Here is an 18,243-nt window from a genome sequence, read left to right on the forward strand (position 1 = left end):
TGCTGATAACATTATTTCATTGCTGATATTTCATTGCTGATAGTACAACAATAACAAATTAAAATTAATCAAAAACAAAAGTTTGATTTGAGTGTAAATGCCATGTAGGTCTGACTTTGACATTTGACAAAGTAACTATATATCTATTAGATATATATGTTAGATATAATAAACATTACAGGCCTGTGAGGATGGATCTCGCAGACCATGCAGAACAAATGTCTCTAAAAAGTCAACAAAATGGTCCAGTTTCTGCCGGACTGATTATTGAGATCGTAACTTGGACTGGCCTGAAACATCAATCATAATCGAATTAAATGAATAGCACGAACTGAAGCAATTGGTTGTGTTGGATATGATCACAAAGATGTAGACGATTATATTTATAGCGCGAATGAACGAATCAAGTACCAGAATCGTTGTATAAAATCTACTGAATCTCTTTGGATTTTTTTCGGTCACAGCTTTTCGTCTTGACACAAAAAAGAGGACCACTGCTGATCCTGACTGGATTAATAATATGATTCTTTACTTGGAATTCTTTACAATACAAAACTTTTCTGACTAAACTGATACTGTTAAGTTTTGTTTGGGTCAGCAATATTTTATATTCGTAATCATATAATTTTATTTTCTCTATGAAAGAATTATTTCTTTTGCTATTCTTTTTTTGGGCCATTTTTCTTTTACATGAATGACTGTCCACTTGACGATTCATATAACATTCTTGGACCTAATGGATGGAAATATACTTTTAATTTCGTTTTCCCATGAATAAAATAGAACATGATTTAACCCGAATTGTTTTATTGGAGGAGAATACCAGGGACTTACCAATCCAACAAATTTTAAAAGATGTTCTAGATGCTTCCAGGCTCAAGTCCCCAAAGCGCTTCTACAACTCAAAAATCAAAACGTTCGACCCAGTTGAGATATGGAAGGAGGAATGGGGGAAAAAAATACTCTCAAAGGAGAGGACATCACTGGAGACCCAACTTTGCGCCTCCCAGGTTTTGCTACAAATACGAGTAGTAGGAAGCAGTGAGTAGCCGCACACCGGATCAAAACAAGACACTGCAGAACTGCAATAAACAAACACAAGTGGAGACAAATAGACTCCTCGATCTGCTCAAAATGCAAGGAAGCCCCCCCCCCAAGGACACAGACCACCTGATTCTACACTGTCCAATCAACTGACTGAAAGGAGGCTATGTGACAGCCCATCTATCTGAAGACAAATTCTCAAATTAGCAGTGTAGAGGTCTAACTGATACGATACTACTAGTACTACTACTAATAATAATAATAATATGATTAATATATATATATATATATATATATATATATATATATATATATATATATATATATATATATATATATTGAGGAATTCGGAAAAAGTGGTCAACCTAAGCACAAATGCAACATTCCAACTTCCTATCATTGAATCTCTCTCGGACAGTTTACTGTTTATGTTGCTGATTTGGCATTTATAGGTACTTAATTTCTTTCATTTCCTGTGTTAATTTCTATTAGCCTAAAGACTACCAGCTTAAAAAGCTAAGAGTGACTTCGTGACTAGGTTCGAATCTCGAGAATGGCAGAAATATTCACTTTCTATACTAATGACTGAATAAGCATACAACAAGAGTGTTTGTAGGTATGAAAATAATTTTTAATATTTAAAAAAGAACACACACTCTATCCTATTAATATATATAGATAATAATATTAATATATAGATAATAATAATAATAATGATAATAATAATAATAATAATAAATCATTTCATTATTTGACATTATTAGATTCAGCCGTATATTTAATCTTTTTTATCATATTAAATCTTATAATAGTAGCGCATAGATCATTAGTTGTGGTCAGTCGTTTCTTTGTAATCTAATAATCAACACTTTAGTCAGCACTTACTTTTGGAAGTAGCTTGAAAACCGAACAATATATATTATTATTGTTATTATTTATTTATTTATTTTTTCACTCTTCTTCACTCCAAACAAGACATGTTGCCACTTGGAAAATAAGTGGATATTATTTGGAATTGTATCTTTCAGAAGACTGTGGGGAGTTGAGTAGTAAGATGTCTGTTCATATTACATGTAAACTTCAACAGGTTAGTACAGTCAGGAAAGCAGGAAACAGGGAGGAAATTCCAAAGTCTAGCAGTTGGGGTGAAGAAACTATTAGAGTAGAAGGTATTCCAGCATTTAGAGACTTCAACAGTGATGGGGTGGAATTTTACTGCTTGTCAGGTTAGTTGGGAGTATGTACCTTGAGGGAACACAACAGCTAGCATCTAAGACATGCTAGTGTATTTTAAGTATTTCAAGATTTTCATATATATTTTACTACTACTACTACTACTACTACTACTACTACTACTACTACTACTACTTCAACTGCAATGTTGTCAAAAGACAAAAATAAACAAAGTTATTACGAATAAAAATTTGTGGAATGGAGAACCTTAGAAAATATATAAAAATAATTTAAGGTTTTCACAATGCTTAAAACAAAACAAAAACTAAAACTCCTGAATATTTCATGAATATTTTTGAGGAATATTCCTAGAAAGAGGAATAAAATTTTCTTGGAGGCTATTTATTTCATTTATCTAATAATTTAACACCTGCTTCCTCCCATACTCCTAGGCACAATGAAGTTGTAAAACAAATAAAAAAATCAATAAGCAAGTATTAAGTATTTCCGAATAAACAGGACTCTTGGGGAAAATACAAAACATTCTATTTATCAAAAAATCTTTGAAACCACACAATTCTTGCATTTATCATAAAGACTTTAAGAATCTGCGTTATTTCTTTTACAATTGATATACTGATTGCATTTAATCCCTAATTTCTGGAGCGACTTGTAAGTTTACATTTCATTAAACTTTGACTTTGAGTTAACTGCTATGAGAAATGATCTGTGTATTATTTGGATTCTTCGGAATACTGTTTTCATCTTGCGTGTTATTTGCACAACATTTTGGCCGCTGTAACCTCTGACCTTCTTCAGGTGTATCTTATTGAACTCGGGAATCTTTTTGTCGAAGTTAAGAATCTGCATGGAATTTCGAATGGACCCCTTTATGTAATCTATAGGGACAGCATGCTTTCATTTCGTCAGCCATGACTGGGTAGAAGTTTTATTTATTCTGCAATTTTATTCTATGGTCTTTTGCACTGGGGATAGAACCTTCAACCTCCAGAAGAGTGTAACTTTTAGAACTGAGTTTTACCGAATACGTTATCCACTGCTATTTATTTTGCAATTAATATTTTGATTGCATTTAATCCCTAATTTCTGAAGCCATTCGTTATTTTACATTTAATTAAACTTTTGACTAGAGGTTAATTGCTATGAGAAATGGCCTACTAACTCATTATTTCTATGGAAAATGCTTAACTGAACGCCAAACACTTTCAAAACAAATCTTTCACTCATCACTTCCAGCACTTCCTAAAATGTATTTTGCAAAATTATGCACACATCTCCACCCGATTTAAAAACTAATACATTTATTCTGAACAAATACGTATTAAAACAAGACGTATTAACACAAAGACGGTAGCAAACACGTTCACTTTCTATCCATTATGTTCTCCTTACGTCACACCAGAAAAAATCTTAACATGGATAAATTTTCTTGGAGCACTACTTCTTCTCAGACCTATGGATGTCTATATTTATTATAAACGAGAGTAAGGAAAACAGGAAGTGAATTTTGAGTTTACTTCCCTTATATTGTCCTTTAGTCTTCACACTCCATGAGCGAAGTTTCTGACAAAGAGGGGAGAATTGCTGTTTTCTAGGTCAGGGTCTATTCCATCTTACACTTATTGTTGGCAAGTAGTATTTTTAGCTCCTTACATCAGGTGGTTTCATGTTTTGTCTGGAGTGATTTCCATAAAAAAAGAACATAGTTCCCATAATTTTCGGTTTTAATTACAATATTACATCATTATCATGCATATATTTATGTCATTAAACAGACGATTTATATTAATTACATTTCTTCCAGCTACTAGAAAACTATTCATCTATAAAGTAAGAAAATAATATACCGAAATATTACTGCACTTAAACTATTCCATACATTTATTATTGCTGATTAAACTTCACATATTTTCCGAAACTCTCTTTTTTTTTTTTTTTTTTGGTATTTTTCGTAAACAGTATGTACAGTTCTTTCCAGTTTAGTAGATTCAAAAATTTTAAACAATTTCCATAAACCGATGATTAACTTCCAGAACGTTATTACATGGAATACAGAATGTTTAATTTAATGTATGACTATTCTTTCTTTTTGTATTAACAAAAAAAACTTCTAATAATATATTCAATCTTTTCTCTCATCCTTCTATACTCTGGCAATTTTTACTTTCATTTCAATAACTATGCTTTTTGGAATGTTTTCTTTTCTTAAAAAAAAAAAAACAGTATAATCTCAATACAGTACATTCCATTATGATACTATATTTATTCTGTTATCTCATCGTTCAGTAAGGAATAACTCGTTCCAGACTGAGGCAATTTTCTTTTTTCCAGCACAATAATTCAATGATAATGTTTCCTGTTAAAACAAAAACAAAAAAACAACCAAAATTACAAATGATGTGATAACACGGAATTCATTCATTTAAAATCACAATTTACTTCTGTGACTCATATATATATCTATATATATATATATATATATATATATATATATATATATATATATATATATATATATATATATATATATATAGCATTTCTCCTAACAAACACCCCGGATATCTTAGCACTAAGTGAGACTAACCTACACTCCTCCATCCCCTCTAACTACTTTAACATGTCTGGATATCTCCCACTCTGCAGTAAGGAATCTGACAGACATATGCACGGGCTTGGAGTATATATTTGAAACACCCTCCCCTTGACTAGAGAAACAAAACTAGAATCGGACGATCAAGCCTTTATGTGCTTTAGACTTAACATGCAACATAACATAGGCTACTTTTATTTTCTCTACCGCTCTCCCTCGACCCAGAACTGTACCCTAATAAACAAAGTCTCTGACAGCATAGATACAGCACTTTCCCTCGACACTAGCGCACAAGTGCATGTGATTGGTGACTTCAATGTCCACCACAGCAACTGGCTTGGATTTTCTACTTACACAGACACAGCTGGAATGACTACATATAACTTCTCTATATCTCATTCCCTATCACAGATGGTTACGTTTCCAACCCGTTTCCCAGACCAGCAAAGAACAACATGCATCACTTTTAGATCTGTTTCTGACCACGGTTCCCGATGACTGTGTAACTAATGCCCACAGCCCACTTGGGAACGCTGATCATGCAGTGGTAATAGTTGAAATAGCCCTAAACTTTAGAGCCAAAACTGAAGAGCCACTTCTCAAAACAACGAGACATTATAAAAAGGCTGACTGAGAAGCCATAAGGGACCTCATCAGGGACGCCCCATGGCAAAATATCTTTTCACTTCCTGCTGAACAGTGTGCAAATGAGACCACTGAATGGTTCAAAACAGCAATTGAAGCACATGTTCCCACATGGAAATTTTATAGCAAGCCCCACTTTCCCCAATGGTTTACTTCTACTTGTGCAGCTGCCATCGCGCAAAGGCAACATGCATACTGCAGATTTAACCAGGCATAAGTATATAGAAGCCAGAAGTAACGTTAAGAAAGAAATATCATCAGCTAAGAGAGAATTTACTGAAACCACTAAAAAACACATCGAAGCACAAAAATTAGGAACTCGTGACTTCTGGAAAATCTACAACAGTGTAGTAAATAATGGGCAATCAACAATTCCCTCGCTATCCAACAATCATGAGGTTGTTTGCTCTGCAACTGAGAAGGCTAACATGCTTGCCAGTCGGTTTGCCTCAAACTCCACACTGGACCCTGCCAACCACCCCCTACCTGACTTTCCTATGTGGACAGACGCCACACCAGATGATCTGAAAATCACCCCTGCTCAGGTGCATGCTATTATAAGAAATCTTGACACTGCAAAAGCATGTGGACCTGATCTCATCCCGGCTGTGCTATTACAAAAGTGCTCCGCCGAAGTAGCTCCAGTTCTCTCCAAACTTTACAACAAATGCCTTAATGAATCTTGCTTTCCTGCCTGCTGGAAAACTACTTCTGTAGTACCAGTTTCAAGAATTCTGACGAAAGAACTGACCCAGTAAATTATCGCCCCATTAGCCTCCTCTCACTTTTCGCTAAAATATTTGAGACAATAATTAACCAAGCTCTAGTCCATCACCTTACAGACGCTAAGCTTCTGACTGACCAACAATATGGATTTAGACAAGCCCGTTCAACAGCAGACATCCTTACTGTAATCTCAGAACGTATATACCAGTCACTGGACAAAGCGGAGGAGGGTAGAGCGGTAGCTCTAGATATATCTAAGGCTTTTGACAGGGGATGGCATGAAGGTCTTCTCAGGAAAATCAGATCATATGATATCACTGGAAGAATACATGACATAATTAAATCCTTCTTAGATAAGAGAAAAATCCAGGTTGTCCTTGACGGTCGTACATCTAAACAGTGTGATATAAATGCGGGAGTGCCTCAGGGGTCTATCCTTGGTCCTCTATTGTTCCTAATATTTATTAATGACCTCCCCGACAAAACTGCCTCTGAGATGGGTATATATGCTGATGAAACCACACTCTATAACAGACATGACAGGAAAACTAATGAACACATATCTAAAGAAATGGCAGAAACACTAGAGGATGACCTCCGATCTGTAGTGGAATGGGGACATAAATGGATGGTCACATTCAATGCTGCCATGACAAAACTCATTTCCTTTAATAATTACAAGAAACCTTCTCTATCACGAATAGCAATGGCCAATGACTCTTTATCTGAAAGTACATCCTTTAAACTCCTCGGCCTAATGCTCTCAGGAAACATGAGTTGGAACAATTACATCGAAAGTATCGCTAGGACCGCTGCGAAGAAGGTAGGTTCTCTCTATCGTGCTAGAAAGATACTAACGTCCGAAAGTATCCTATACCTCTATAAGGCCACCATGTATGGAGTATTGTTGTCATATTTGGGCTGGTGCATCTACCATTAGTCTCTCGCTCCTAGACAAGGTTCAAAAGAGAGTCACCAATCTGATAGGTTCTGAACTGTCATCTAAACTTCAGCCCCTGTCTCATCGACGAAATATTGCATCCCTCTGCCTTCTCTACAAGTACTTTAACGGTGAATGCTCTGACGAACTGCAAGCACTTGTGCCCCCTCAACGTAAATACCCCGACAAACCCAACAAGCAGCTAAATCCTACCCCTTCACAGTAGAGATCCCTAGATGTAAGAGAGCCTTCTACTCCAGTAGTTTCTTCCCCAGGACAGCTAAACTTTGGAATTCCCTACCGGGTCCCTGCTTCCCCAACCGTACTGACATGCAGAAGTTCAAGTGCAACGTGAACCGACATCTTGCTGCCCAACTCCCTACACAGTACCTCTGATGCCCATGTCCCTGATAGTAGCCCCCTACAACAAAGTGGCAATATGCCTTATTTGGGGTGAAAATGTAATTAAAATATATATATATATATATATATATATATATATATATATATATATATATATATATATATATATAATGTGTTCACCACACATGTTACAAGAAAATATGCAATATGTAATATAGTCGTTAATATGGAGGTACCCAACATGTTGTTGGCTGTTGCAAGGAAGAGGAAAGAAATTCAACTCACTGTTTCAGGTTTTAACAAGATCTTTATTCCTCCTTCTCCGGCAATGTATGATTTCTTGTTTGGCTGTGACGTCACCCGCGTATCTCTAACGTGATCATTGATCTGCAAACACGTTTCTTTTTTTAATTTTTTCCTTTTACCTTGCCATGACGTAATTTCGCACACAGCTTAGTTATTTGCATTGTTTGTGCTCTGTTACAAATAGTTAACATGTTAACGATACTTTTATGGTTCGTAAACTCCAAAAATAAATAAATAAATAAATATATATATATATATATATATATATATATATATATACTAGCAGGCCGCCGAGCGTTAACTTGTCGTAAAATACACATAAATATTATATTTTAGTTAATGCAGAAATCTTATTTATTATAAACAGAAATACCGTAAGTATTAAACGTTAAAACTTCCTGAAGAAAACAAATGAAGTAACAAAAACGGAATGAAACTGTCCATTTCTTGTAAGTAAAAAAATACTCGGGCTAATCGAAACCAAAATCTAAAGACAGTGAATCAAGTACGATAACCATTAACCAGCTTGACACGGTTTTTAAAATTGTTTTCAAACCTACTTATTCTTAATATAAGTAATCTGTCATGTGAACGATTCATGCATGTGCTTTCATGAAACAGTTGGTAAACAGATAAAAATCGATGACTCCCGCGTACCATTTTTTCAATTTTGTTCCCTTAGCAACCCTTTTTTCCAGGATTAAAACCGATTATTTTCCACGTGTCTGAATACCCTATATATCAAATTTAAATCTGTAGATCAAAAGTTCATTGGGTATATCAGTTGAGAAGTATCCTCACACACATTCTCACTTTATATATATATATATATATATATATATATATATATATATGTATATATATATATATATATATATATATATATATATATATATATAACGGCTTCACCGCATATGTTACATGAAAGTACACAATAGCTAACATACTTTATAAATACCAAATGTATTTTCATAAAAGAATATAAACGCACCCCTTCATCTGTCAACATGGATGCATAGGCAATAATTGTGCATTTTACAAACTCTGCTGAAATATCAACGTTCGTATTTAGCTACTCATGTTAAACAAGTTAACTGTTCTGTGCTATCATAGAACCTCTTCAATTAATTTCCTTTCATAGGCAACGCCGGACACGGGCAGCTAGTTTATCTATAAAATGGTTTGATAAAAGAAATTCCATAGTTTAAGATTTATAGATGTTATACCGCCAATTGTTGCTTTAGTAATAAGGATGATTGACCTATACAGTGATCAAAATAAAATATTTAGACTATTAAATAAAGAAGCAACAAGCTATCCTGACGCTTTCAAATTATATCAAAGTAAATTGATAGAACAAATCCAAAATTGTATTTTAAAAATCCAGTTTAAAATGTATAGCGTATGTTAATAATACATATAGTGTAATATATAAAAACTATAAGTTATTGTATATATATATATATATATATATATATATATATATATATATATATATATATATATATATATATATTGAGTAAGATGATTGATAATTTGTAATTAAAATTAAAAATTGGTTTCACAAGGGAGAACAAACAAAATCAATAAATTGTACGATCGTTTCGGAAACGATATTTTTATTGAGATAGACAATAAGTCTTAGGCAATAATTTTATCATTTAGTTTTTTGAAACAAAACCTCCTCGTCAGAAAAAAAGGTTGGGTATTTTTTATTTTAAAGACACCCAAAATAAAACTAGCATTTTCTTTTAAGTAAGGCAGACGTATCTTTTAATGGTTATCTTTTAAAGCTCGTAAGTATCATCGTCAATGCATTCATTGGGATGTTAAATGTAGTTTATGAATGCTTCATTAAATCGATTTTTATTTTTTTTATTTTAATTAAAAATTATCAATCATCTTACTCAATATTAAAATAGCTCTAGGATATATATGCCTATCGAGCTTATTATATATCTGCATTACAACGAACACTGTTTTCTTTTATTTTATTCTAATTGTATTAATGAATTTACTAATACATTAAAATATACTCTGCTCTTTAGACTATTGTTCTAATCCCCTTAATATATATATATATATATATATATATATATATATATATATATATATATATATATATAGTAAGTTATAAAATATATATGGCGATTAAGCTACACTGAATATTCCGCGTTTCATCCACTAGGACTCTTCAGGCTTATCTATATAGATAGATAGATAGATAGATAGATAGATAGAGTGAAAGATAGATAGATAGATAGATAGATAGATAGATGTTTTTATTTGTTTTTATTAACAATACTTTTTTTTAATGAATTCAATTATTTGTACGAAAGTGCATTTTTACCTAAATTCTAGTTGGAAATAAATTTTCCTTTTAACCAATTTGGTACCCCCTAAATAGGGAGCGGCATATATATTATTTTTTTCATGGCCAGGTTTTAATCTCCCGACTGGTTGTAATCATAACTCGCTGCACTGATGATTCCCGAAAGTATTAAAATAATTATTGTGATAATTATGTCACCTCCTATAAGAACTCGGTTTTTATTGTTGAGCACTCTAAGTTGAAATGTAATAACTTGGTTACTTAAGCTCACATGCGCAGATCATGATGTCATAATCATAAGATCACTCTCACCGCTTTGACATTTACGATTTATATAAATGTTTATTTCAACTGTATTTCTCGCAGTTAACGTTGGCTGTGCGGTTTGTTCCTTGCTAATGGAGTCAGAGATTGCTTTGTGGTCGGGTTTGAATCTTCCAACCTGCTCTAATCATACTGCACTGATGATTCCTGAAAGGATGAAACACTAGTATCTGTAGGTATTAAAATAATTATAGTGATAATTATATATATACATACATATTTGATTTTTAAATATTTTTAATGAAACTAAGATAAATATAAGAATAAAATAAATAATGATATAAATACATGAAAACAAATATAACCAATGGGGGGGGGTGTAGATAAGTAATAAAATAAATTCGTCCTAACTCTATAAACAACTGTAGTTTTGTAAATATCAAGAACATTTTTCTTGAGCAAAAAAGCAAACAAAATTGGTTAGAAAAAAACTAATCTGGAACATGAAACATGTATCGTTTTATCTGCCTGTACGTTTGTTTGTATATATGTCAGATCACTACTTTTAGGCTTTTAAACCTAGGAACATGCAATCTGGTACAAATGATCTACTTACACGCACTAATACTAATGACACCATATTTATTTTTAGTTTTTCTTCTATATGCTAAATAGTCCTTGGGGGTCGTGATTTAAAGGGCCAATACTGTAGAGGATTCGCATGTAATACTGATGCCTCGTGTTTGTGACATCGTGCTGTACTGAAGGCTTCGTTTAGGTAAGTATCAAATGTACCCATCCATTCTTCCATGGCGGATTTGGTAATGGACAACTTGTCTCATTGAGATCGTCTTCATCGTCCAAGTTGTGTAGCGAGCACGAGAAATAATAAACTCCTTCATCACTTATTTGATGGGTCGGGGTCGATCAGGGTAAGGAATGAACGGGCGTGGTAGGCAGGCGAATGAGATCAGATTTTCATAAGGAAATCTCTGCGGATAATAGATACATCACTTGAGAAACAAGAGGATCTAGTAAATAATCTGGCTATTATTGATCAATAAGAATTGGGAAATGCAATCCATTTTCAGGATTACATGATTTGAAAATGATACACTGGCGTAGGTAGTTGGGTTTCTGGTATTATCAGCAGATACTTTTTACCTTTACTCATATCCTGAGCTTCACCAAGCAGTAGAGATATCGCTTTCAATCAAATTTGTACATAGAGTTACGTGGGAGGGGAGGCGTCTCTTTTTTTGTTTATTTTTTGTTTGTTTGTTTGTGTTTTTAAGTTAACAATGTTATACTCGAATACTGAACTAATTTGCATAAAATCTAACGAGGAAAGTGTCGCATGAGAACTCCTTGTATTTTGGTGCAATAATGTTTTCGAATTTTTGAGATGAGGATTGATAATTTGTATTATTTGCATTGTTTGGACTACTGTTCTCATCTTGAGTGTTATTCCCACGATTTAATTGGTGTAACCTCCGACCTTCTTCGGCAGGTGTATCTTGTCAAACTAAGGAATTTTTCTGTTTATCGTAATCATAAATCTTTGCATAATTCAATCCTTGCGAATTACTGAAGACATCTATTCGGTCATATACTAATTCCAAAGTTTGACAGAAAAGTTAATACGTTCGACAAGATGAATCTTAAGAAGGTCAGAGGTTACATTAACTGAAACATTATGAGAATAACACTGAAAGTGTAAATAGTAATGTGATAAATCCAAATAATGCATTTTGCTCCAATTCTAAATAAAAAAGATGCTGGAATCTTTAAAGTAATGGAACTTGTATGCTATCTATTATCACGTTTTAATTCAATTTTTTAACTTTTGAACGTTTTTTTCAAAATCAAATTTTTTAACTTTTTCACACACAGGAACGAGCAGTAATTAGCTGGCGTTTCCCCGAGACATTTTAGCATTTAATTTTTGTTATATTTTTAAACTTCCATTATATTCTTAAAATAAATTTTTTTAAATGGAAAATAAATATTAATATTAATATTTATAGATCAATCCTATCTGGGTGAATTCTAATATTCTTTTTTACATCTGCATGTATTTCTATATAATCTTTATATATTTCTATATAACCTTTATATGTTTTTATATAATCTGTATATATTTTTATATAATCTGTATACATTTTTATATAATCTTTATATATTTCTATATCGTCGTTAGTGGCAACGGCAGCTCCCACTCATATCCGAGTATTGAGTGTTGTTGCTTGTCACCAGTTTCCTATCTTTGGGAAGGATGTCTGTGTGTGACATGGCTGTTGAGTCCGAGTCTATGGTTGAAAAGTCGTGGACAGTGTTCGCAGGGTAGGGTAAGGGAGACAGAGTCGTTCTCATCGCTCTTTACTTCTCCTCCTCTTAACCTCTTAATTTTCTTTCCTTCTGTCCTCAAAGTCCACGGTGCCATCGTGTGCTGCACCTCTCCACATCTTTCTGTTCCTGGCAAATATTCTCCCCACGAGGACAGATTGATATTTAATAGATCCACAGTGCGCTTGAATTGATCTTTGTTGCCCATTTTGGGAGCCTCCTGTACCCTCGTACCCTGGACCAACATTTTCTTGAGGAGCCTTGAATTATCCATCCTGTGGACATGTCCCACCCAGTGGAGGCGGTGGTGAATGATTGTAGCCTCTACGCTGGTCACTGAAGCTTGTTCCAGGACTTCAATATTGATGGTGCGGCTCTCCCAGTTTGGTTTGCTGGAAGCGTTCCAGATTTTTATATCGCTTCTATACAGCGTCCATGTCTCACATACATACAGGAGCGTGGAGAGGACTACTGCCCGAAACACCATTATTTTGGTGACCATTCTTAGTGCATGGTTATTGAAAACGCAGCACATCTAAAGGTGAAGTGGGCTGCCCTGATCCTGTTCTCCACGCCCTTCTTGCATGTGGGCGTAAATGTTAAGATGCTCCCTAAGTAGGGGAACTGGTCCACTTTTTTTAGTGGTTGGTCGTTTATTGTGGTGGTCAAGTTTGGGAGTATCAGTCCTGGTGGATGTTGAACAAGGGTCTTGGTCTTGTCCGTGTTGACCTGCATCCCAAAGCGTTCATAGGCAGAGTTATATGCATCTGCTAATGACTGCAGCTTTTCTGCCGTTTGACCTGGGGTGGCATTGTCGTCAGCATACTGCAGTTTTTGCACTGCACTCAAGTTTGTCTTTGTTCTGGCATGGAGTCGAGCGAGGTTGAAAACGCCTCTATCCATATGGAATTGTAAGTTAATCAAGGATGTTTCTAGGAGGATCTCATTGGGCATTACTGTCATGTAGAGCAAGAAGCACGTGGGAGCCTGCTTCAGGCCGCCGATGATGGGGTATGGGCTTGAGAGAGAGAGTTCCGATAGCAGATTCTCCTGATCATTCCATCATGCAGAACATGCACCAGTTTGATGAAGTCTGGTGGACAACCTTGTGGCACTTTGTCAAAGGCCTTTTTCAGATCCCAGAAAATGAACATGATAGGCTGTTGTTGTTCAAAGCTCTTCTCTTGTAGTTGTTGCACACAAAAGATTGTATCTATTGTCCTGCAGGAGGGTAAAAAGCCTCACTGGGACTCTGGTAGGATGTCTTCTGCGAGGATGAGGAGGCGGTCAAGGAGAATCTGAACAAAGATCTTACTCACGATGCTTAGTAGTGATGTTCTCGGATAGTTCTCCCTGTCCTCCTTAAAGATGGTAATGATGTTTGCATCGCAGAAGTCATTGGGGAGGATCTTAGTTTCCCATATTTACAAATTATAGTATCTGTTCTGATATTACACTTCACTTTTTTTGTTCTCAGTCAGTGGGCCAGAGTGTCCCTGTTCAGGGAGCTAGATTTTCCCCACATTAAAAACCCATCTTGCGTCTAGCTCTTCTCTTGTGGGGAGACAAGTAAATAGGAATAACACACGTACACATGGTTATCAGTCAGGAAAGTTTATGGCACCAGCACTAAAGGATTTAAAGAGTTAAGTGATTGCATAGGATGTAGTGTGTAGACTGTTGTTTTCGTACAGTGTTGAAATGGTGGAATGGCTTCTTTCAACCTTTAGCGGATTTTGGAAGAGATAATACTAGAGAGGCAGGGGGACAAAAGTAATTTCAAACTATAAAATAGTAATACATAGGTCTTCAAAATGACTCTATGAAACAATTTAAATTTACGTTTATAAAATATATGTTAAACCTACGTGCCGATAATAGTGATGGGGGTGAATTGATTGGTTTACTGGGAAAATGGGAAAGACCGCAAGGAAGGAGGGACATGGTTTCTTTTTTCAATGACACATGATGAAAAGAGGAATGCAGCAAAAGAAAGAAATATTTTTATATTATGTGATCGCGTTTGTAGTGAAAATGGTCAGAATGCACTGAAGACCTGTTATATCTACCCGGCATTGCCCTGAAGTAAATGAGGGAGAAATATATGTCTACAAAGAAAGAGAAACTAATTTCATTATAAAATTATTCCAACAAGGACGATTGTTTCAGTGGAGATAGTTTTAACTAATAAATTAAATATTGTAAATGTAAGGAAGATAATTCCTATTTGAACTGAAAGGTAAAGCAATACGAGGGGCGTGCAATAAGTAATGCCCCTGACCCACCCAGTTGTCTTATCTAGCTGAAATTTTGCATGTGCAACCATTTATATCTCTTCGGGTTATGTGGCAAATTACAGCTCTGAACTAATTGTGGTTTGGTTTTACAGGTGTTTGAACTGAGTCAGGTGTGAAATGGAGCCTATTGAATGTCGAGCAGTGATCCGGTTTTTGAATTTGAAAGGATGCACACCACAGTAGACTTTTGATGAAATGAAAAAATCTTATGGTGATAATGCCCCATCATATGACCTTGTAAAACGCTGGCATCGTGAATTCAAACATGGCCGGAACTCTGTGGAAACAGCTCCCAGACTTGGTCGCCCCCTCTTCTGCCATTGATGAGGCATCTGTCCGTCAAGTTGAGGATGCTATTTTGGAAGATTGGCGCATTACTATTCACCAAATAGCCCAAGATGTCAAGATTAGTACAGGGTCTGTGGAAACTATTATTCATGACCATTTTCATATGCATAAGGTGTATGCCAGATGGATTCCCAGGTTGCTAATACAATTCCAGAAGCGAGAACACATCAAGTGCTCGAGGATGAATTTGGAGATGTGCCAAGAAGATGAGTCAAAGTTTTTCAAAAGACAGATTATATAGGATGAAACCTAGGTCCATCACTATAATCCAGAGACCAAAGTCCAGTCAATGCAGTGGAAGCACTTGGACTCACCACCTCCAAAGAAGGCAAGGGTGCAGTCCTCCACTGACAAGGTCATACTTACAGTCTTCTGGGACCAGGACGGAGTAGTGATGACAGATTTCCTGACAAAGGATACCACAATTACAGGAGCCTATTATGCTTCAATTTTGAGGAAATTAAGGGAAGCTATCAAAATCAAGAGGCGGGGCAAGATCAGCAAAGGTACCCTCCTCCCTGAGTACAACGCTCTGGTTCACAACTCGCAGGTCACCAGATCAGAAGCACGGGCGTGTGGTTATGAAATCCTTCCCCATCCTCCCTACTCTCCTGACCTTGCACCCTCTGACTTTCACCTCTTCCCAGTCATGAAGTTGTTTTTGAAAGGAAAGCGTTTTTCAGATGATGCAGCCTTAATTACTGAAGTAGCGTCGTGGTTGGAGGACCAACCTGGGGTGTTCTTCAAAAACGGTCTCCAGACATCAAACGATGGGAGAAATGCATAACTCTGGGTAGTTCCTATGTAGAGAAAGACTAATAACTGTGCAAAGTTTCGTTGCTCTACTTCTATGGGAAGTGGGTCAGGGGCATTACTTATTGCACGCCCCTCGAATGTTATCCTACTTGCATGAGAAGAGGAATGCAGCAAAAGAAAGAATGAAATATTGTTATATTATATGATGGTGCTTATAGTGAGAGTGGGCAGAATGCACTGAAGACCTGTTACAAAAATCAACACAGTCTCTTCAGCATTTCCTCACAGATCAGGGTGCTTCATGCGACTGGCAATGAATCTGTCCTTTCCTTGGAAAGGGTATTGCCTGGAAGTATGACCTTTTAGAATAGATGTCTAATAAGTACAAAGGTCGTTCCAAAAGTAAAGAATCCTATTTTTTTCCTTTAACTCAAAGCATTAAAGAGCTATCAAGACCATTAGTGGTACAATAAAAACAAGCAACCGTTTGTGCTTCAGAATTTATTTTTCTACATAGTCACCACTATTCTCAATGCACTTTTTTTTTCTTTTTTTTTTTTTACATGGGGGACACCATTTATCAAGGCCCGAAGGCCACTCAAGGATAAGGGTTATTGCGTGTACAGTAATCAATGAGATAGTATTGTAGTAATCATTAGTATTAGGGGTTTTGATAGAGTGTCTTACTTAAGGGGGCGGTTTGTCAGGAGTTTATTTATGTTGGACTTGAAGACGTCCAAGTTGTAGTCAGGTGGGAAACAGGCAAGCGGCAGAGTTCCACTGGCGTGCAGTTCTAAGAAAGAAGCTCTACTCATGGAATCTACGTTTGGATTTAGGCACAGATAAAGAGTGGGGAAAATTATTGACAGTAGTTTCAGCCAGACGGGTGTTTCTCGTGAAAGATTGGCAAGGGGGGACGAGGTATTGGAGCTCAGACGAGCACCTGCCATGGAAATAACGATAAAACAAAGACAGGCTCGCAGCGTCTCTCCTGTGGGAGAGAGATTGCAGAGAAGAGAAAAGGGCATCCCCCACTAAACCACAAAGTCTATTTTGTACTCTGTCAAGGCAGGATAGGCTGTTTTTAGCAGCTCCTGCCCAGATGTAGCATCCTTGGACGTACTTGGCTTTTATACAGATAGAGAATTGCATCAGTAGTGAGATATCTTCTGGAGCGGTAGAAGGATCCCACCATTTTCCCAGCGTCCCTGGCAACAGACTTGGTGTATGTGTTCCATTTCAGATCAGGAGTAAAGGTCAAACCCAGAAGCTTGTCAAAACATGGGGCCTCCCCAAGACGAGAGCCATCCATTTCAATTGATGCCAGATGGGGATCAGAGCGTTGATGATGTAAAGATAGAAGCTTGGTTTTGGATGAATTAAAAGTGACCAGCCACCTCTTCCCCCATTGTACCACATGCTCAAGATCAGAGGAGAGAGAATTAGAGAGAACTTTGTCATTTACGGCCTTTGATGTGTTGCCGTTGATGGTCGTGTCATCAGCATAGATGTCAATGAATGATTTAAGTATGTGTTTTGGGAGATCATTGATGTAGATCAGGAAGAGAGTTGGGCCCAGGATGGACCCCTGAGGGACTCCAGCATTAATACTGTGGGCCTCTGATTTCTGCCCATGACGCATCTCTGCTTCCGATACACATCCATGAAGAGGGTTGCTTTCTGTCAATATCTGCAACAGGGAGATGAAACTTTTAGGTCATGAATGCATAAGTTTGCAATTTCTTCTGGTCCATTCGGGCAAAATAAAAATAGAAGGCGTTACTTTTGGAAACTATGCAATGTTTACGATGCTGTTCTATGCATTACTATATAAATCAAAACGTGATTTCACCCACTGTAAAGATGGTTTCCTTTTTCATATGAAAGCTTATACAGTTTGGTGCTACCAGATTGGTCATGGATAAATTTATCACTTTATTCACATGAAAAACTTGACATCATACAGTGTGGGAGACGGAGAAGTTGTAGCATTAAAATATCTAACAATGATGGGGTTTAACTGGGTTAAACTCCAACTAAAATACACTTTTTTAAAAACGGAAATAGCTCCGGACAAGGCATGAAGCCACTT

Source organism: Euprymna scolopes, chromosome 6, assembly GCF_053919585.1.
Source record: "Euprymna scolopes isolate OS-2025 chromosome 6, ASM5391958v1, whole genome shotgun sequence".
Taxonomy (NCBI): domain Eukaryota; kingdom Metazoa; phylum Mollusca; class Cephalopoda; order Sepiida; family Sepiolidae; genus Euprymna; species Euprymna scolopes.